Consider the following 23058-nt stretch of genomic DNA (forward strand, 5'->3'; position numbering starts at 1 on the left):
TTTCGCCCTTTATTGAGGTCTCGTCAGTGGGAGCCAGACCCAGAGGTGGTGACACTAAGGTGGAAGAATGGAGAGGTCATATTTACTTATGTCTGTTGCCAAAAGGTGTCTCACTTTATTATTAAATTGCTGTGGATTTAGATAAAGGTGTCACCACCTGTGGGTCTGGCTCCCACTGAGGAGACCTCAATGAAGGTCGAAACCGGTCTGGGGAGTGGCCCTTCCCTTAATGCATAGCATTATACATGTCGGCAAAGGAGATGTGCTTTGCATTATGGGAGATACTGAGACAAGGAGTGATGAGAGCTTGGTCCACCTTTACCACGAGTTGCCTCAGTCCTGAAGATACTTCAGGGGCAAACTCTGTTTGCCTACACTTGGATAAAGGATTAAACTAAATTTATTGTAGTCTAACCAAGTGGGAAAAAACTTCCAACATCTTTCTCTAAATCCAGGGTAAATTAATAATAAGGTGGCACACCTTTTGAAAACTCGTATAAGCAAATATGAATATTCTCCATTGCTTCTACTTTTGTATCACCACCCCTGGGTCTGGCTCCCACTGACGAGACCTCAATGAAGGGCGAAACCAGTCTGGGTAGTGGCCCTTCCCTTAATGCATAGCATTATATATGTCCGCAAGGAGATGTGCTTTGCGTTATGGAATATACTAAGACAAGGAGTGGTGAGAGGTTGGTCCACTTTTACTACGAGTTGCCTCAGTCCTGAAGATACTTCAGGCGCAAACTTTGTTTGCTTACACTTGGATAAAGGATTAAACTAAATTTAAAATAAACAATATTTTGTCGAAAGAGAAAATCTTCGGTCATAGTCAACAACATCGAGAACCATAGACTGATTCATGTGGATTTACGATTTTTTTTTGCAGAGATTAATTCTGTATTCTGTAAGTTTATATGCCGGAACTCGAATAGGAAAGGAAAATAAAAGTATCTTAGTGCCAGCCTATTTAATACATATCCTGAATAATACATTGGAAAATTCCGACAGTCATTCTATTATAGCATGAATGATTAAATTACCTTGTAAAATTCTTGTGACTAGTTTGGAGTTTATGATTCCTCGTAATACACAAAGAAACAGCTACATTACAATGAAAGTATTGGGAAACGAACGAGCTTCTGTAAATATTGCGAAACTGGTTATGAGTGAAAGCGGGATTAAAGTAAGCAAATCGTAAATTCGAGTAGAGGCAGAAAGAATGAATTAGTTGAAACAATTTCATTGTGGAAACAAAGAAGCGAGACAAGGCAAGTTTAAATATTTGCTGTCGCGCATGCGTAAATAGAAGATGAGATGTTTTATTCTGTTATGTAAGCAACAATGCATGCTATTTTGTTTCCTTTACTGCCAGCAGAATGCATTATTTGATCATCGTTTATTTATATATTTCAACTCAAATTTAAAAATACAAAAACTACAAATAATGTTCTCTTAATTACTTTGAAACTGGTTCAAAATGAAACGTATAGAATTGTAAGATATGTTATTCCATGTAATACTTCACTACTCTTTTTATCGATCATTTCTACTGAGTCATCTGTTTAGCGATAGAGTAGCCGATTTGACATACTTACACCTTATTTGTATTCTGCTTAATATTCCATTTAAGTGGATTATTTTTCTTTATAGAAACGAAAACAAGACTATGGCTTTTTCACCTGTTAAAAACTGGGTGTTCTGGTTTGACCGAGAGAACACATTTTAAGAAAAATAAAGAAAACAAAATCGGATAAACCTGTCAAGCAACTAATAGTTTCTAGATATTTGGATTTCTTTCATTTAAAAGGGAAAGATGCACAACAGAAATTAAGGTAAATTTTAAAAGTGTATTTCATATGAAATAACGCTATATAACTTTGGCTTGGTACTTTCACCTCTTCCCAATATTTTCACCCTCTGAGGAAGTGAATGAAAATATTCCTTTTTCCCCATTGGAAACAGTCCCATGACCTCGGCCTTAAATCGTTGACAGTAATCTAATAAAGGAAAACCTAAAGTGAATTCTGATTTAAAGGTTCCGAAAACACGGTTTAAAACATTTATCTACTCTCTCTCTCTCTCACATACATACGATTTCGTGCTACCTTACAAATGAGAAAATGTCACGAAAAGTTAGGATAGGATATTAACCTTTACAGGTTTGTCCTACTTTTTTTTAATTCAGTGTGGACTTTAACTAGAAATTAAATGCACACACATATAGCTAACTATCCGATCATAATGCCAATGTACTTTTAATTATACGAGAGTAAAGAAAATTTCTGTATGGTGTATTAATATTAATACTAAATTATTAAGAATCTGTAAAGAGTTTATGATAAAATCTAATATTGTTTTAATTGGAATAAAATATACATAATTTTTATTAACTAATAAAGCAAATATTCTTATATAATAAGACTGAGGATTACATTATTGACTCATCTCGCAAAGCGGAAACAAAAAGTTCATTAAAACGTCACTAGTTGTTTTCATCCAATGAACATTAAGCTAATATTTTAGTGGCGAAGGCCAGTGAATTTTTGTGATTTTATTATTATGTGACACCTACAGGTAGTTCAAAGACTCATCGAGGGAGAGTGTGCCAACAGCATCGAACGATTATGCCCTTCCAACTACTAACCGCGCTCAAACTTGCTTAACTTTTTTTGCGTGAGCCCTTAGTAGTAGAAGATCTACCAATCGACCAACCTTTGCTGGCTAACCTTTGTTATTGTTTTCCGTTGCATCAAACGGAATAAATGAACTTGCAGCTAAAAATAATGAAAACAGTTATATATGTGGATACTCCTCTAGTTGTAAACCTGTTTGGAAGTAATTTAAGCGAAAAAAGAGAAGCAGATTGTATCAAGTTGAAAGAACCTTCTACTTCATAACTAAAAGAAGATTCTAAACTGTTTCTCGATTATTTGTTTTAGGTCGTGTGGGTTTAATATCGAAAACATACTTATGGAGCAGAAAATAGAAAAAATGGAATGTGTGGTGAGTTTAAAAAATCATCAGAGTCTACGATACTCGACAAACCTCTTTTATTAATGATTCTCATCATTAACAAAAGAGGTTTGTCGAGTATTGTTGATATTTATAAGGCGTAAGGCATTCTGCATACGCCTTATAAGAATTAATAACAAAAGCAAAGAAACTATAATGATAGATAACACAGAAGTGAAAGATGTGAATGACTTTCAATATCTTGGAGCAATAATTAGCCAAAATGGTGGCACAGATGAAGATATTAAACAGAGAATAACTAAAGCATGCAATGCTTTCGCAAGTTTACAGCAATATGGAAATCTGCAGCACACAAGATTAAAACAAAACTGAAGATCTTTTTAAGTAATGTTAGATCTGTACTGCTCTATGGAGCAGAAACGTTGAAAAGAAGTAAAATGCAAGAAAAAAGTTAAACAGTTTCCAAACCAAATGTCTTAGAAAAATTCTAAACATTTATTGGCCAAACCAAATTGCAAATAAAGAACTATACAAAATAACTAACACAGAAAGTATAAAAGAGGAAATCAAACTGCGTGGATGGAGATGGACGGGACACGTACTCAGGATGACATCCCAAGGGTGGCCTGACTTGGACCCCTGAAGGAAGGCGTAAAAGGGAATCACTAAAGCTTACATGGGGAAGGATGATGAAGAAGGATACAAATGAAGCTGGATGGGCAAGCTGGTTAGAAACGAGAACACTGGCTCTGGACAGAAAGTTGTGGAAAGAAAAGATCTTAGCTTTACGTGTCACGAGGCATGAAGAGGATTTAAAAAATAAAGAATGCGCTGACAAGTATTTCTGAAGAAAATAATGTGAAATTAAAATGATTAAAGTAGTGTAATATCAGCAAAAAGTTGCTGGCGCATTTTACATGTCTTAATTTAAATTAAGATATTTTTTATTCGTAAAACGTAATTTAATTCTTGATATTCACGCCTAGCATGTACATGCATCTTCACAATGCGAAACATTGAGTAAAACTTCGCATAAACTGTGGATGAGCAGAGTATGCTATTTCCATGTCATCTTAAAAATAACTGCTATTATATATTATTTAAAACTTAAGGTTGCCTTATATAACTTATATAAAGTTACCTTATAACTTAAGGTACGACTGTAGCACTAGATTTTTCCATATAAGAAATACTTATTTCTAGAGAAAAAAAAATCAATGTTAGCTTGTATATTCGTTAGCACGTACACTTTTCTCCAAGGAAATACAATCAGCCGTTTTTATCACATTACCATCATATTTTTCCAATATGTACTTTTTCCGACATCGCAAATTATTGTATTGTGTTATAATATCTTATAATAATTCATTTATATAAATATTCAAAGATAATTTAAATATATTATATCTCTTTGTAAATTATATATAAAATAATACATACACCTTTAAATCTATTTTATAACTTAATAATATAAGAAAACAATGAATTATTTCAAATTATGTGGGTGGTGAGAGAGAAGAATCCTTTTTAAGACTTCCAGGGTAACGCATGGCAATGCTGTAGCCAATGAAGTTTTAACTGAGGCCCGGCTATTGCCGTTACCCAGCCATGACTAGAGCTTTTTAGCTCAATAACACTTCATCCACACAGATTTTCTTCATTCAGATGACGGGATAAAGAGTCAAGAAATTATGTGGGTGGTGAGAGAGAAGAATCCTTTTTAGGACTTCCAAGGTAACGAATGGCAATGCTGTAGCCAATGAAGTTTTAACTGAGGCTCGGCTATTGCCGTTACCCAGCCATGACTAGAGCTTTTTAGCTCAATAACACTTCATCCACACAGATTTTCTTCATTCAGATGACGGGATAAAGAGTCAAGAAATTATGTGGGTGGTGAGAGAGAAGAATCCTTTTTAAGACTTCCAAGGTAACGAATGGCAATGCTGTAGCCAATGAAGTTTTAACTGAGGCCCGGCTATTGCCGTTACCCAGCCATGACTAGAGCTTTTTAGCTCAATAACACTTCATCCACACAGATTTTCTTCATTCAGATGACGGGATAAAGAGTCAAGGACTCAGTCCATCGCCCAGTTCTTTTAAGAACTTTAAATTATGTCAAGATGGCAGTATCGATCGAGGTTGGGTGGATTTTGATAGTTGATGTAAAATGCAATTTAAGGAATTTTGACTAGTTAATTTACTAGTAGTAAATACTTTTACTACTATAAACAATCGGTTTATTTTTCAAAGAGGTCTTTTATCTTTTATATACCCCAAAGAAATCAGCTACGTAGGTAAGTCAACAAATTTCGAAACAAGGGCGATATGCTAAGCCTACTGCCATTAGTATCGCCATTGCCTCATTAGAAACTGTCTACTTATTATTCTGGAAAGGGAAAGACATGTCCTGCTGTGCAGAACAAGACTTGGATCTAACCATGGATGCACCGTACGAAGAACGTAATTTTAAACAGTTTCTGCTTCACACAAAATGGCCAGGAAAACTTGTAGTTCATGAAATAAAAGAAGTTGATACAGATGACTCTCAACACGTAGAACTTCTTCAAGACAGCTCTAGCGAAATAGCAACAACTGCTGAAGATAATCCCCTTACTGACCACACCGATTATCAGGAGGTTCGCGCTCGCAAAAAACGCAAAACTGCAGCCTCTGAACCACCCAATGCGAATGAAATGGAAGAAGATGGCCCTGGCCCGGACTCTACTACCTCCTCAAGGGAAAATATACCCCCGATTATTCTGCGTGAAAAGAAGAAATGGATGTAGCTAAGGACTACGATGTACAACTTACAGATCTCATACAGCCAAGCGAAGAATGTTACAGACGGTATTAAAATCCAACCCAGGACAGTGATGGATTATCGACGGTTTACCTCTGAATTGAATATCAGAGGTATTCAGTACCACACTTTTTCACTAGGATCAGAAGAAAACCTCAAGGTAGTGATTCGAGGTATATCTGAAGATGGTTCCACAGACGAAATCACTGCAGAATACACGAGCAAGATTTACCACCCATAAATCTTGCTGGTGTAGATCTGTCTCTCCTGGTCATTCTGCTGACCAGGAGAGACAAGACTCCAATGCCACTGGTATTAGTAGAGATCAGTCAAACCTACAAGCACATACATGATCTGACGTCCATCTGTGGACTGAAAATTACTATAGAGCCATTGAGGAAAAGGGCTTCAACAGGGCAATGTCATAGATGTCAGAAGTTTGGTCACTCCCAGAAAATGTGCAAGGCTGAATTTAAATGCTTAAAATGTGGGGTCACCCACCCAACAAATACATGTTCTAAGCCAAAATCCACCCCGGCTAAATGTGCCAAATGTGGTGGTCCTCACACTGCCGACTATAGAGGATGCGCGCACAATCCAAGAAATAGAAAACCAGAAGAAGGTACATACTCTTCCTCTCTTAGCACACCTACGTCAGAGACTACTTCAGAGCCTCCTAGAGATCAAAATAAAGGGTCAGCAGCCCATCTGCTGAAGTCAGAGGCCCCTAAAAGAACAGCTCAGCAACAAAAGTCTAGGACATATGCGGATGTAACTCGCCCTAAACATACATCCCTGGAACAGCCAAATCTGACAGCTATCATTACCTCTTCCTTGGCAAATATGATGCTGGACTTTAGTAGATCTAACCCCTCACATTTTTCTATCAAAAGCTTCCTAAAGGATACACAAACCATTATCTGAGCACTCACTAATGAACAGTAACAAATTAAAACTAGAATCTCTAGAGATCATCGCGTGGGACGCGAACGACCTGCGGAGTAAGATTTTAGACCTTCAAAATTTCATTCAAAGACATCGGCCAGATGTTCTTTTACTAAGCGAGACACCTAAGACCTTCAGACAACCCCACAATTTGTAGATACCATTTGTATAGAGCCGATAGACTATCCCACAGAGGAGGAGGCACGGCCATTTTCATTAAAAATTTCATCTCTCGTCACTCCATAAACATCCCTCCTACCACCTACCTCGAGGTCACCGGCATTGAGATTCTCACGAGTTCTGTCGGCAAATTAAAAATCTTCGCAGCATATCAGCCTCCACAAAAAATATTACTGTTCTCGGATTTGAACGCCTTATTCGATACCGGAGAGCCTATCATTGTGGCAGGTGATTTAAATGCCAAGCATTCAACCTGGAATAGCCGTTCCACCAACAAAAATGGTCAGATACTACAAAACTGTGTTGGTTTCAACAACCTTCTTGTGATAGGTCCCACTGACCTCACTCATCACAACACTTATGGTCGGGCTGATGTGTTGGATATAGCCATACTGCAGCACATCAGACTTCGATATAATTTAATGACGATTAATAATCTATAATTAGACCACAATCCAATACGGTTAAAATTGGGAAACCTTGAAAAATTATCTCCCTCCCCCTCACTCGTTCATTCCTTGGAAAAGGCTCTCCAAGGTACTTCCAAAATATATTGGTCCTGTTCCCATCATAAAATCAAAAGAAGAAATTGAAACAGCCGTTAAAAATCTAACAGAACAGATTAAATCAGCCTGTGCAGCAGTTACTACTCCCTGCAACTACTCGCAAATCCAACCACTTGCCAGAAGATATTATGAATCTGATTAGAGAAAAAAACAAGGCAAGAAAAAGATACCACAACACCAGGGCGCCGCAAGACAAACCGATCTTGAACAGGTTCAACTCTGCAGTGAGAGATGCCCTCGCAGCCCATAGAACTGAACTCTGGGAAGAAAAACTGACCTCCATCTCTACTGATAACCACTCCATATGGAATCTCATCCGAAAGAATAAAAACAGAAATAAACCTCTTCTCCCCCTCCAAACAGATTCAGGTCTCATCCACACTGATGCTGATTAAGCTGAAGCAATAGCAAATCATCTTGAAAAACAATGTAAACCTGCATACGATCACCTCGATTTTAACCATATATACAAGATCCACCGTAACGTTAGATATTCACTCAATTCTGCTGTCACATGTTCCACTCAAATTGCACCCACCTCACCTGCTGAAATATATGATATTATTAAGAACTTTAAGAACAAAAAGGTTCCTGGATCCGATGGTATCTCTAACAAAGTAATAAAGCGTCTACCACGTAGAGCTATTGTCCATCTGACAAATATAATTAACTTCATCCTTCACTCCAAACATTTCCCTTCCTACTGGAAACTGGCGGACATAATACCAATCTATAAACCTGGAAAAGATCCCAGATTCCCTCAAAATTACAGACCAATCAGCCTCATTTCAAATCTCGAAAAAATTGCCGAGAAGGTAATTCTTACTAGACTCCAAGATTCAGTATTCCAACTAAACATCCTGCTTGAGGAGCAGTTTGGCTTCCGACAATCTCATAGTACCACGCAACAAATACACAGATTAGTGGAACACATCATCACGGATTTTAACTGGCGTCAATGCACTGGGGCTGTTTTCCTTGACATAGTCAGTGCATTTGACAAGGTTTGGCATTATGGTTTGCTATACAAACCAATATCATTTGGTGTACCAATGGGAATCATTCATCTTATAAAGGCATAGCTGTACGATAGGCGTATGCAAGTCAGGATGTGTGGAGTAGTTTCAACACAAAAACGCATCTTGGCTGGAGTTCCACAAGGATCCTTACTAGCACCAATCCTATTTTCCTTATACTTGTTTGTTATACCGCACAACCCATTATCTTCAATTAAATCTCTATATGCAGACGATACAGCGATACTGGCCAGATCTTTAAAGCCGCACCTTGCCATTAAGAAACTGCAAGAAAACCTACTGCTAATCCAATAATATTTCACCAAATGGCGACTCCAAGTAAATCTCCTGAAGAGCGTATCCGTCCTATTCTCTATGAGATCTTTGCTTCCTAAAGAAGATATTCTCCTTTTCAACACAAAAATCCCGTGGAAAACTGAGATCAAATATCTTGGAGTAGTATTAGACAGAAAACTGACTTTCAGCTCCCATATGAAGACTCTTTGTGCAAACACATCAAAAAACCATAGCCCAACACTATCCGCTAATTAACAGAAACAGTAAGCTGACTACCAGAATCAAACTTCTCATATACAAACTGATGGTTCGTCCAATACTCATCTACGCCTCACCGGCCTGGAATCATATTTCAAACTCGAATATTATCAAATTACAACGTATCCAGAATAAATGTCTCAGAATCATCCTGGGCGCCCCGTGGTTCATCCGAACTGCCCAGCTACACCGGAACACAAATGTCCCCTATATTTACACTTTCATGCAGACTATAGCAATCAAATTCTTCTCGAAAGCATCTGTGCACCCTAATAAACTGATCCAACTGGCTGCAGAGTTTGACGCAATGGATTATTTCAAACATAAAAGACCTAAAGCCATCCTAAACTTTAACACTGAGGACTAATCTCCTAGCCCACTCAGGGCGAGCAATTAGCTCATAAACTTTCTCCACTCAGTTTCTCTTAAGATAGCGGGGAATATGAAAAGCTTTTGCTTCACCCCTTAGGTCAGTAAAGTTGATAGTTGATAATTCAAATTATGTCACAAATTAGCTGTGATCACTCCAATCTTGGAGTAATAGCATACGGGAAGTTTTTGTACGATCTGTAATTCCACGTGCGAAAAGTTATTGAACAATATAGTGCATAGGCATAACACTGGGGAAGAAGAAACTTGTTAACATTGTACGTATCTTAAGTTCACTGCTACTCCCAGAAGTCACTATTTTTCCCAAATTACCCTCTTTATTTTATCTGAGAAACTTGCTTTATATTTCTCTCCCATTCTTTTCTTTCAGAAGATCAAATTTATAGGATGATAAACAAGCAAAAGGTTAATTATGAAAAATTTGAAAAAGAACATAAGTCCTTTGCGCTTGACCATCGAGTTCCTCTACTTCAGGTATCCGACACTTTATTTGTTGCTGCTAATTCACAGTAGTTAAGATATATATTAAAACTATAAGCTTGGTGAAAGAAGTTGAAGAATTATTTGTACAAAATGGTGTCGCAATACAACATAGTGAATGAACATTCAATATCCTGGATGAAGATGAGCTCCCCAGAATTAGGAGCTACGCTGCATAATAATGACCATGGTATGGCCGGTGAGACCTATTGGCAACACACAATGGTGCACGTTCCTACCAGCACCATGTTCAAATCTACACTAACACATGGAAATAGTACAGAGAAAATACATAAAGACCTCACCTTTCTTGAATGGCAAGAACATTCACTCGATATAATAAAAATTAAGCACGGATTGGTTACTTAAAAATATTCAATGCCAAAGACATTACAACACGATATTAGGTAGGTGGTAACAATTCAAAGTTATCAGTGGATTTGAAGGTATGCGTATCCATATTACCTCACAAAAGCCCTCAGCATAATGGTGTGTGCCAAATGTTATCAAAAATTTCTAAAAAGCCACAAATCCGTTCAAATCGACATTAGTTGATGTCAATTAAAATTATTCGTTTAACGGATAGATTCTTTTTATATTGAATAAGCCAATAGGAACAAAAAATGAATGAGGAGGCATTTTTACCAACCTTGAGCTGAGAGACAAGATTTTTTTCTAGATATCTCTAAGACAATGTATCCAATACTCCTACATGCCCTTCCGGTAATGCATGTTATGAAATATAGTAAGGCACTCAGAACAATATTTGGATTATTTGATAACTATTACAGATACAATCTAGTCGTGGTACCAGTTAGCTTAAAGGTGGTTTTGTCTTGCCAGAAAATCATCTCTAAAATCTTCTTTCCATTTCATTTGATACCACTTAAAAACCCCATACACTGATAGAATCATCTTTGCTTATTATACCATCTTAGGAATGAACAATCTAAAGTCAGTCCGTGCCTTTTTTGTTTGTTTGTTTCTTTCGTTAGACAGTATCGACATTTAACTAATTTTAGCCTGACTTGCAGATAAAACACACAGTCGAACTAGCGTCATCTGTTTAATCCATGGCGTCTGGAAATTACGGTGCAATATTAACATTTAATGTCTAAAAAAGTTCCTTCCGAGCACGTGGTAGACATCCGCAGAATTACTTTTTCGTGGATATTTTACCAAAGTAGTATATTCTGTTTTAAGTCCTCTGAAAAGATGGACGAGGGTGGCTATACAGATCCCTTAATGCCCACTGTTGCTCGTTACAGAAGAATGACTTGGAGGTATCGTTACTATAAAAGAGAGATTGCGTATTATCCGAGATGCTAGCAAAAAGTATGGTAGGCAGGATTAAATCGTTGTTAAGGGACACATGAATATTCTACTTAATAGTATGGCAGGTTTCTATCCTAGTTGGGTAGAAGTACGTTTTGTAGTTTCATGATTTTATTCAGCGGTTTTATTTATTTATTCATTTTTATTTTTATATAGATGACCGTTTGCATTATATGTTTCATTTATCTTCTGTTATACCATTCTTTAAGTACGAAGATCAGGACCATCGCCAGATTTCGCCCCCTGAGGCAAACAATTAAATATCGCCTTTGATGGATTATAAGAAAATCTCCAATTGCTATTTTATTCTTATTACAAGAGAAACATTAATGCAAGACGATTACATAATAATATTAATCAAATGTTTGCTCTACGGGGATATCGCACAATAAAACTATTTATAAGCTCTACTAAATTTAAATTATAAGCAATATCCACCTTTATCGATATAGTTGCTAGACCAACCAATCAAATAATTTAATCAGTTTAAGCCTGGAAAAACCTCTTTCGGCACTTGCTACGCTAACAGGAATTGTTAGCGTAGCGACAGCGCCCACCGCAATATGGCTGAACGAGCGCCCTTATTAAGCCGCGCCGTAAGGCAGGATGCCTCTATCCTACACCCTGTGAACGGTGCTGACGAAGATCGTTAAATACTGTATGATTTATTAGCCATCTCTTTTTTTGGTTTTATCTAAGTAGATCAACATTTTAACGACATATCCTTCCTTCCATTGATTTGTGGAATCAAATTTTCGAGCTGTTTTGTGATGGCCCGTCGAAGTTCCTCCTAAAATGAACTTTCCGGAAATACTCAATTTATTTCTAAGTATATCCTTTCAACATATGGCATGAATATTTCTAAACGTCTTCTGGAGTAGATGTAGATGATTTTAATCACCTATTGCGATACGACAATCTGGAGGCCTGAATTCACTGGAAGAAATACCATGGTCGGTCTGTTAGTTTCAATATTATTTGACCTCTAGCCAAGGAATTAAAAGATTCTGCATGTTTCCAACCTTCTTTGGAGAGAAGGATAGAATTGTCATTAATGTTTTTTCTGCATTTTAACTTCTAACCAGCATTTTGTTTTCTTACAAAATCGTAAAACAGTGTAATTTATTACACTGAAAACTGGCACTTTTTCAAATCTTCGATAATGAATAGTTTGCAACTGCATAATATATTAAATGGGTGTGGTAAAAAAAAAAAAATATTTTCCCCCTTAAAGTTTTCCCAGAAATTTTCAAACCTTATCTACTTAATTCTCTTAATTCCCTTATTACTGGAGATTTTTATACTTTCTCCTCGTGATTATGTTTGTCCGAGACATTCATTTAAAGTTTCTTTCAAATTGTACACCTTATAATTTAACTTCATTCTGAACAGCGCATTTCTCTTGTACGATTTCGTTTTTGTGTTAAGATAAAGGCTTACTGGCCACTTCCTGTCTGTTGCCCTCATTGCTTCCATTGATTCGCAGCTTTCTTACTTGTAATTGCACTCCGAATTGAAATTAGACCTTGTCATTTCTGGTGACATTTGTGATCTAGTTTGGTTAATACATGTTTGAATTCGTTTTGAAAGTTAGATTTCCCCTAGACTGTGCTTTGTTTCTCAATTTTGTGCTTCCGAGTCTAATCTTGATCATTTCAGGAATTCTAGCAATATTCCACTGTTCAAAATGATGTTTTCATTTCGGAAACTATAAAATATTATCATCAAAATTATAACAATATACAAAGCACGTCTCATTATATTCTTGTCTTTAAACTACCTATGAACTGAAAAGCATGTCCCATCACTCACAGTTATCAATTTTTCCCTGTCCTTATGTATACTGAACAGAAATGCTAATTGGCTTGCGTAATTTTAAAAATTCACCTAAAATCCTATCAGAGAAAGCAAGAAGCTGAAGGTTGCTCCGATTACCACAGATGCATCATAACATTTTATAACATCGAAATCCAACCTATTAAATCAACTAAAAGCAAAATGATTTTCTTTCCTTAATTCGCCTATTGAAGATAAAAATAATAACCGCAGGTTTCCTTAACACGTGTTACTATAAAATGGGTCATTCTTTGGGCTACCTCCTGTAGAATGAACATACGATAGCCCGGTCATCATCATCATTGCAACATTCACCTACATGTCTCCTATATACAAAACGCGATGGGTCGAAACAGGTAAATCAACAAGTGCTACTCTAATCATCAAAAAGTAGGTCTGCATATTTCTGGCTGATATTTTAGATAGTACAGGGGACGACTTACGTAACCACCCCTTAGGGCAGTCCTTTGATAACCCCAACGATGAACCATTTGCTATAAAATTATTGCTCACGTTCTAATTACAAGACACAGACACTCCGATCTGGTTATCACGTGGTTCAGTAGAAAGTGCAACAGCGAAATAAAATTGCATATACTTGTGTACAGAAGTAATGGTGTGACTTTCTCTCTCCTCTGTTCTATGTTGTCTACAAAACTCCACTTTCGGGTATCACATCTTTGTAGACAAGACAAAAAATTGTGCAATTTTATTCGTCTTAGACAAAGAGGTTTTTCAATTCAATATATTTAGAACTAATAAGCGGACATTTTAGGAATGAGTCCACATCTGTGTAGTTCATTGTTCTCCTATGTGTATGATTATGAGTTCAAGGGCTAAGAGGCAAGGGACTGGTAATTACGTGTGGTCGATAATTTTATCATATATTTAGCGAATTTCAAATGTTTAACATAAATGGACAATTTCGTTTAAAAAAATTCGAGTTAGGATTTTTTTATAAAGTCATAATTTATTTCAACTTCCTATTTATTGGTAATCTGGTCCTTGATCATTCATTTTTAAATTGTCGAAGTTTCTTCTCCTCAAAATGAAGGATCCATGATAAAGAAGCAGAGCATCTTATTGAGTAATGTATGGAGTAGACGAGATTCTAAATCAAATGACGATGAAGCCGCTACTATAATTTGGATAAATAAAATTATTCAGTCCCAAAAAAGTTTTTCTTTATCATATTTTTGTTTAAAAAAAGCAACATAGAAGAGGAACATTGGGTTCAAGTACATACTTCATTCTTGTAGTACACCCTATATCCCCGTTAGTATCGATTTTGAGCAGATGCTTGGCATAGAAAATAGAAAATAAAATGGTCGATGTGCTGGACATGTCGATACCCATTCTCTAATAAAGTAATTAAAAACAGAATCGGATTTCTGACTAAAATAAAATCTACCTTGAGAAACTAACAGTACTGATCGCAAGGAATAAGAAATTGAGACATTCGTGGATCAAAACTGCTCAATTTAACATTTCGTGCACAGAATTGGGTTCAATACGACATTCATTAGAGCGAGCAACAAACTGAAAAAATATTATTTTGCCTTGAAGTGAAAGTAGACAAGGGATTATCATCGACATGCTCAAATTGCTTAAAATTACACTATCACTCTGCAGCTTTTCAAGAATCAAAATGATGTGTTGACACTCCAATTGCATTTCACATGCGCTTAAAGCATACTCATACGCGAATTTACTTTGCAAAAAATGTCTTCCACTTAGCTGCTGGCATCAGTGGTTTCTTTGATTAGTGCCCACTAAAAATCAGCAAGACTATCAGAGTTCCACTTGCTTGAATGCTATTGTTTCGTGCAAGACACATTCTGAGTGACTCGTTTGTCTGACAGCACAGTTTCAAGGGAAAGAAATGGAAGGAACGCGAATCTTTAATTATATGTTGCATCCTATTGGGTGGCCTGTCGCATTGTTCTTCTAGAAGACGTCTGTCATCGTCAGAGACACTTTAAAGCACCCTAAAATTGCTATAAATAGTTTTTTCTTCAGTATCATTTAAGATGTCATCGAAACACCTCCTTTTGTTCTTTCAAATGCCACCCTTCTTATTAAAGCCTTAAAGAATCTTTTCATCAACCTAAGTTGAATACGAAGCGGTGACAACAGCACTTTTCACGATCCACAGGGGCATGACCCCCCCCACACACACACACCCACACTGACACAAACCTCTCTTGAAAAAGCATTTTTAAGCTACTTAACGAAACTTTTGAAACAAGAAAATCTAATCCTGAGGCTCTTTCTGAACACAGTCCCTAAAATTTCAGTTTCTGTAAATTTCATGTTTCACGGGATGATTCAGTTTTTGTTTCATCAAATGAGTTGATCATCAATGGCAGATAAGAACACTGTGATATATTTTCAGGTATCTCTGTAGAGTAGAGTTGTCGTCATCCGCACGTCATATCTTAGGTAGGTTATCAGGTGTTAACGTTAGCTGTCGGTCTCGTGATTGATGGTAACTTCGAGTATTTTATTAAATATTTTGATTCCTAAAACAATGAGTCGTTTGTTAAACAGAAATAGAAATTCCCTGCATTGTCTGTACCTTCTGGATAACAAATGAAGTTGTCGAATGAATCCTATGTGCGTAGACCAGGATCCAATTCTGATCTTCCACTTCGAATTCAAAGTACAACTCTTTCACCTTCTTAAGAAGAGTGAAAGAGTTGTACTTTGACAAATGACAATCAAACCATAGTTTGTTACGCAAACTATGGTTTGATTGTCATTTTGTATTCAGCACATGCACTTATAATAAAACACTCCATTTAGCGAAAAGATAACATTGAGTATTCCATTAAAACTGTTTCATATACCTCTGTTAAGACATAACACAGTGTGTAGAAATAAATATTAGGATACTCCCTCCTTCCAGTTTAGAATAACATATCTTGGAGCTATAGAGAACCTAACTGCTCTCTACAATGCAAACAGATGTATACTCCTAGAAGCGGTGGCACACTGTATACCGTCTATGTACTGTATACTGTCAAAGAACGTAACAGACTTTAAAAGAAGTGTTCTCATACAATATCATACCATTGGCCATTAGTGACATTTTCAACAGATTGCATTATCCAAAATCAACTCCAGTTGATTATCAGTTGATGGAAACGCTAGGGTGCCACCTTAACCGAGAAACTCACAGGAAGACCTGGTAAACTCACCGAAACATCTATAGCAACCTAGTAATTCCAGATCAGTCTAGTGATAACTAGACTGATGTGGAATCAGTCAACAACCAACACTTCAAAGAGTCTTCAACTGTTTAGGTTTTAGAAGTAGAACAATACTTGATATTTGGACATTCTCGGTTCCTACAGAAGGTCAGCCTGCATATATATCAATCATCATCCATTCAAGCTGAGTCATCCTTATACGGTAGTGAAAGTGTTTTTCACTCCTGAAAATAGGTACACCGGTTGGATACACGCAGTTAACACAAATGATATGCTGGCCTTAAAGTGCTAGTTACTTCTGTCGTAATTCCAACCAACTCAATCATGCAATCAATATCGCAGACAATACTGGTGTATAAAATGCCACTGATCCGTAAGCGTTAGAAATCTGTTCCATGGATAGACGAATCGTAATGCATAATCACTTTCCCCATCAGATGGATAAGTATGGGTGTAAACACCGTTTACCAGAGTGCGTCTCACCCAGAATGTGAATTTAATGATGGTGGTGGTGTAATGGTCTGAAGCTGTTTCTTTTGGTTTGAACCCAAACCATTTGATCATTGTGCCTAGAGAAATAACACCGATAGGATGTGAAAAAGTAGCTGAACTGGCTAGCACAGAGTCTTAATATCGACCAAACAGAACACCTCTGGTAGGAACTGGGATGTTGGTTGCATGCTGGGCTGCTGAGCCCAACAAAAGCCATACATGTTATTTGTGTTACATGAACTGCAGCCATGCTGCAGGAGAGAAGCTTCTCTTCAAAAACTGTTCCAGAATATGTCCAAATGATGGCAATAGTAATTATAGAAAAAGGAGAGTCCACAAGCTACTGAGGTTCTTACAATTTAGTTTGCTCTATTAGGTTATTTTTTCTATAATACCACTGCTTTTCATATTCCATTACTTTCTACAGTGAGACCCATAGTGAGATTTCATATTTGGTAGTGACTCTACAAAACTGTAGAGTCTAGTAAAGACTAATAAATTTTGTAGAATTTATATAAATTAAACTCTAATAAAAGGCAAATATACACAAATTCTGGTGTTCTTGTCTTGTAAGTAGTAAGTTATTGTATCACCAGAATGTGCACCGAAGGATGTAAACATATCTCGAATGAAAGAGATCATCGAACTAGCAGCATACCTTTCTTTACGGGTTAGCCTAAACTAAAATTATATACAAAGCAACACTGGAAATGCTCATAGAAGATCTTCAGATCCGAAATAGAATATGTCACAAAACTATAATAAATTTAGTTTAATCCTTTATCCAAGTGTAAGAACAAAGTTTGCGTCTGAAGTATCTTCAGGACTGAGGCAACTCATGGTAGCTCATCTACGGCAATTAAAAATCTATTTAATTGCCTTAGTCTCTCTCCCATAATACAAAACATATCTCCTTGCGGACATGTATAATGCTATTAAACATCAATGTATGATACTACGGAAACTACTAATTTTAAAGGTAGCATCTCCATCCCATACATTAAAGTCCTTAAAAAATACGTCAGGACGTTTTTCACTACACTTCCTAAAATTTGTTCTCTTATAATCCATCCGAAGCCTATTCATCATAATCTGAAATATCCAGGTGTATACAAGTTATGGTGCGATTGTAATATTCCTTATTTTGGACAGACTAACAAATCTATTGAACTACGTATAGAAGAGCATAAGAGAGACATCTCCTATAAAAGATTACATGCATCTGCGCTATCCAGTCATGTTCTTTTCTCTAATAACCCTCATGACGATCTACAGAGTCCCTCAGTTTGCTGAGATAAATCCGAAAAGATTTTTCGCTGCAGTGATGAGTTTGAAAGGAAAATCGTGGAATCCAGGGAAATCCATCTAAATCCTGAACATTTGAACAGCAATTTGAGTTACAACATCCCTAGTAGCCATGCTGCAGTTGTTCAATACTGGCGTTCACGGGAACTTGCAAGCTCGCATGCAACAAACAATAGCGCGTTAGATAAAACAACTTGAAAAATATAACGTTTTTGTGTCAATTATGTATTGCATTTTTTGCCTGTAATTCTCAGTTTTTTGTAACTTCAATTTTTATTACTTCTATATATACAAAATTATATATATATATAGAAAGTTTTTTAACTTTGGTATACTATGTTAAAGATATCAATCAATTTTATAAGCTAGATTTTTATCCTTTTTTTTACCAAATAAGCAAACAGACAAGTAAATCAAGTTTGCGCCTGCACATAGTGCAAGCCTGAGGTTTTATATATATATATATATATATATATATATATAGAAATATGAATATAAGCTGTTCTTTACAATTTTGTGCTGTAGTCACAAGAAATAGTACTGGAAGGACAGGCGACGCCACTTAAGAAAATAGAGACGTCCGAAGTCCTCATGTGTATCCTATAAGCAAGCATCTTTGGAAAGAGTTCGAACACGTTGAAGGCAAGATCAACTCGTCTTGCTTGACTACAAGAACTGCATTTGGCCAAAATTCTTGCATTAGTTTATCAACATTTTATAAACAGAAGCTCAGGACAGGCGAATCCGTGACGCAACCAATAGTGCTAATAATAAATAATAGTAAGTAAAAATTAAGAAAAATCCGTCCAAAAAATGCTGATAATCTGTCATCAATGGCTACGGTCGAATTGTCCGCGCGGTTAGCCTTGTGGCTTTGCCCTTCGTAACCATATGCCTGGGGAAGGAGTGTCTTAAGTTCGATTCCCGTCAACGACGTGAGGAGCTCAAGGATCTTCCTCAGCCATAGCTAAGTTAGCCGGTCTTGGGGTTTTTCATCCCGCAAGCAGGCAAATCGATCCGAGGACACACACGGATTACAGTCAGGAATACTCACCCAGCCATAGGTCTCTGATTGGTCAGCCTATGCTAGTTCTGGAGCCCGGATAAAATTTGGGGGGACTAGATGGTACTGTGAACTTCCGTATAAAGGGGGGAACGCTGTATCATCACACGGAATTTATTTATTTAGGGTCGGATTAACAAAAATAAAATAAAATAAATAAATAAAATACTGCTCTAAGATCTAAATATATTTTACGCCACTTTTCAACCTTCATTAAATGAACAAACTTTCAGTTAGGGGAAAAGTAAGTAAAATTCGAAACTGCTTGTTATTAAGAATAACTTCGAGACATTCAACGCCATCTAATATGATTGTATTATATTTGATAATTACATACATTTGCAAACTAGTTGGTCTCTCTTTCAAAGAAATAAATGTGTCCCTTACAATTAAAAAAATTACTTAATTGCTTTCCTACACTGCAGCGGAAGTATTTTTACATCCCACCGCAGACAAAATATTTGAATCCATTTTTTTGCCTTTGCAGAGGTGCCTCGAACCTAGGCCTTCCTTCTTCATATGATATGCATGTCGATGTGAGACTAAAACTTTTGTTTTTATGCATGATTTGTCTTTCAACTACAGGAAATTAATTCCATCCCTTAGAATACCAAAACAAGTATTTAATATCCTTAGATAGCAGGAAAACTTCCCCGTTTGAATTCAGGTAAGTTTACTTACTAATAGTGTCGAAATTTTCCTCAAACCGAAGTTCCCCCAAGATTGACCTCACTCTTTCGCAAAACACAGAGGCCTCTTCAAGGGAGAGGCAGAGTCCCTCCAGGTAACTCCGCTAGGAGACCAAGAGGAACTCCAAGGCCTCAAAACGCACTCCATATTTTCCTTGTATGTAGTGGTAGTTGCGATAACCACAATGTCGTCATACAGCGCGGGACAATGACCTCTCTGCTTACAACAGACATACAACTTTTTTTTTTTTCGAAACAGACGTTCGTTTTGCCAGCTTACATCTGTGATATACGACATGACAACGAGAAAAGGTAAAAAACAGGATTAATAACACACACTCACTGTACAGAAACAAATATAGGTCTACCCGTCAGGAAGGGAGCTGTTGATGCCACTATTGCAGTATAAGTGTGATTTGTGTAACAGCTGAACTCAAACAACTAAAATATCTGCACTTCCTCATTTGTGTTAATGCAGTAGATTAATGTGAAAAATGTTATTATTATGCTCGAAGTTATTAAGGGATTTTTTTTTCCTCTCTCTACTTCCGATTCTTTGTTTATAACTTCCAAAGAATTTAGAAGTTCTAAAAAACAGTGACCTTAATCGCAAACAATAAGACGTGACCTAGTCACACCCGCTGAGATTTCATTCTCTTAATTACCAAAAATCACACCAAAACATACGGCTCGTAGAATTTTCCAGTTCGGTGCTTCCTAATGGTAAAAAAGTGAGGTAAGAGCACTTATGAAACGAAAATGAATACTTTCCTTGGTGAGTGTGTACAAAGTACAATATCAGTAGTTCATGTGGTTATCGCTTGCGATCAATTCCTCCTAGATAACAGTGCATTCGATTCATTTATATTTATTTACAAAGAACCTCAACTGCTATTCTTAGAAGAAACATTTCCATGTTTCCATAATAGAGCATTAAAGTAATGAAATATTGCCGCCGCATATATGTATGTTGCTACCACAAATGGAGAAAACACTTATTGATACTTCTACTAATAATACTAAAAATATATAATTAAATAAAAGGTGTGTTAGATTTTTTTATTGTTTTTTGTACATTTATTGTTGATTCTTTGATTACTAAAATGTATCTTATTATTAATAACAGTTTCTATATAATTTAATTCCTTTTCTTTTTCACTCATACTCTTACGTTTTGTTTGTAGCTTATGATATTTCCTTTTCTCATGTTTGTGTAGTAAGGAGTAGGAAGTAACGTCTTGAAGTCTTGATTGTAACCAAAAACAGGTTATTATGTGACATGCGTAGTCAGTATTTCTTGAAAAACGGGAAGTTTATATTTGCAGACCTAAAAGATTTTTAGTTATAAGGAAAACGAAAGGAGGTAGTATATTTATGGTAGTATGCTGAAAATGTGACCTCTTCTAACCCCCTGTAACCAATCAAAATGAATGGTTTGCTTTGCCTCCATCTTTTAGTTGAAATATTTTGTTTACTTGTTTAGATAATCAAACTACATTTTGAATCACCGAAATTGCAGTACATAGCGGAACTGAAAAGAGAAAATAAATGCTGACAATTGTACGCCTCTCATGTCACCAGATAGACGTTAGTAACTTGTATCAGTTGTTAAAAGCTAAAACCTAAAGCTCACAAAGAAAACTTTCGTGACTTTTAATATCGTTTACTAATCAGGATTACTGTTGAATCATTCGACACGATATTTACGAATTTATTTGTCATTCTACAACGTAACTGTAACAAATGAAACTCAATTCATAATGAAAATGCAATAATGGGTGGAAATATTTTTTCCACATCGCACGTGCGTCACAATATAACAGATATCGGAAACACAAACTATAAAAAACCAATAAAAATATATATAAAGCAAAATTAAAAGAAAGCAAAACAGTCTTGTATGTAAACAGAACACATCCAACACTTCTTATTTATAATTATGAGAAATTCTTGCCCAGAAATGAACTTAATTCTCCTAACAGCACTTGTCACCATCTCACAATAGCCAAAGTATCCTCATGTTTTCTTCACCGCTTGAAACAGAGCTAAAGGAGAGCTTTGGATAGGTGTCAGATTTCCTTGTGATGGACTTTCAGTAAAAATTACCTTGCAAAGGGCATTGATGTGCAGAATATTATAATAGCTTAAGATATAAGTCACTGGCAACTGCTGTAAAGTTTAATTAAGCCTCAAAGCATGGGGTACAATGCTTTCCTCTCCATACCGATAAAGGATATTTTTTCTACCTTTTCACGCTTTATGTGTAGGCCAATATTATGCCATATACTCTCATTTCACCATTTTTGACAGAAGAGGGTGCTACCATTCCGAGTATATGAGAAGGGCTGCGGGCCAGTATTTTTCTGCTGGACGGTAGGAAAACCCCACAGTTTCCGGAATAAAAGAAAAACTTCAAATAAAATATCGAAATTCATTAATAACATCACGCTATATCTTTAAAGAATCATTAGTAACTTTAGTGTTCTTGGAAGTAGTCGCATTGCATCTTCCACAGCTCCATTCCTATATGCATTCAATGAATTGTTTCCAGACGTTCTTCAACTGATTCTAAGCAGTGAGTTTCAGATTATTCTGTTTCCCCCCAAAGACCTATAGTTGTTCATCTATTTTAGAAATGATGAAGATGTGTCATAGTAGCAAATTACTCCACTCTATCACTATGGACACCGAGATTGTAACTGCACTAAGATAAATACGAAGGATCTAACGGTAACACATCGCTAGATAGCGTATTTATATTAAATTAGATATCCTTGTTACTAGCATATATTACTATCGATAAATATTACTTCGTGAATTATCAGAATGAACTTTGGAATAATCTAAATTTACATTATTTTTATACCTTAGTCCTTATAAGGACTGGCTTAAAGCGGCGAAGCAAGAATGCTTTTCATCTTCCATGTAGAGGACAGTGTAGGGATAAGATGTTATTGAGCTATTAAAGCTCTGATCATGGCAGGAGGGTAACAGCAATAGCCGAAGCCTCAGTGAGAACTTCATTGCCTACAGCATTACCATCCATTACCCTCTAAGGGTATTAATATTAAATTAAAGCACTGATCATGGCAGGAGGGTAACAGCAATAGCTGAGCCTCAGAACTTCATTGACTACAGCATTGCCATCCATTACCCTCCAAGGGTATTTATTAATTTAATCACCTATAGTTCACCACCCTCATCGACAATCCTATTTC

The sequence above is a fragment of the Typopeltis vanoorti genome, chromosome 17 (assembly GCF_054136105.1).
Source record: "Typopeltis vanoorti isolate ZY-2024b chromosome 17, IOZ_Tvanoo_1.0, whole genome shotgun sequence".
Lineage (NCBI taxonomy): Eukaryota > Metazoa > Arthropoda > Arachnida > Uropygi > Thelyphonidae > Typopeltis > Typopeltis vanoorti.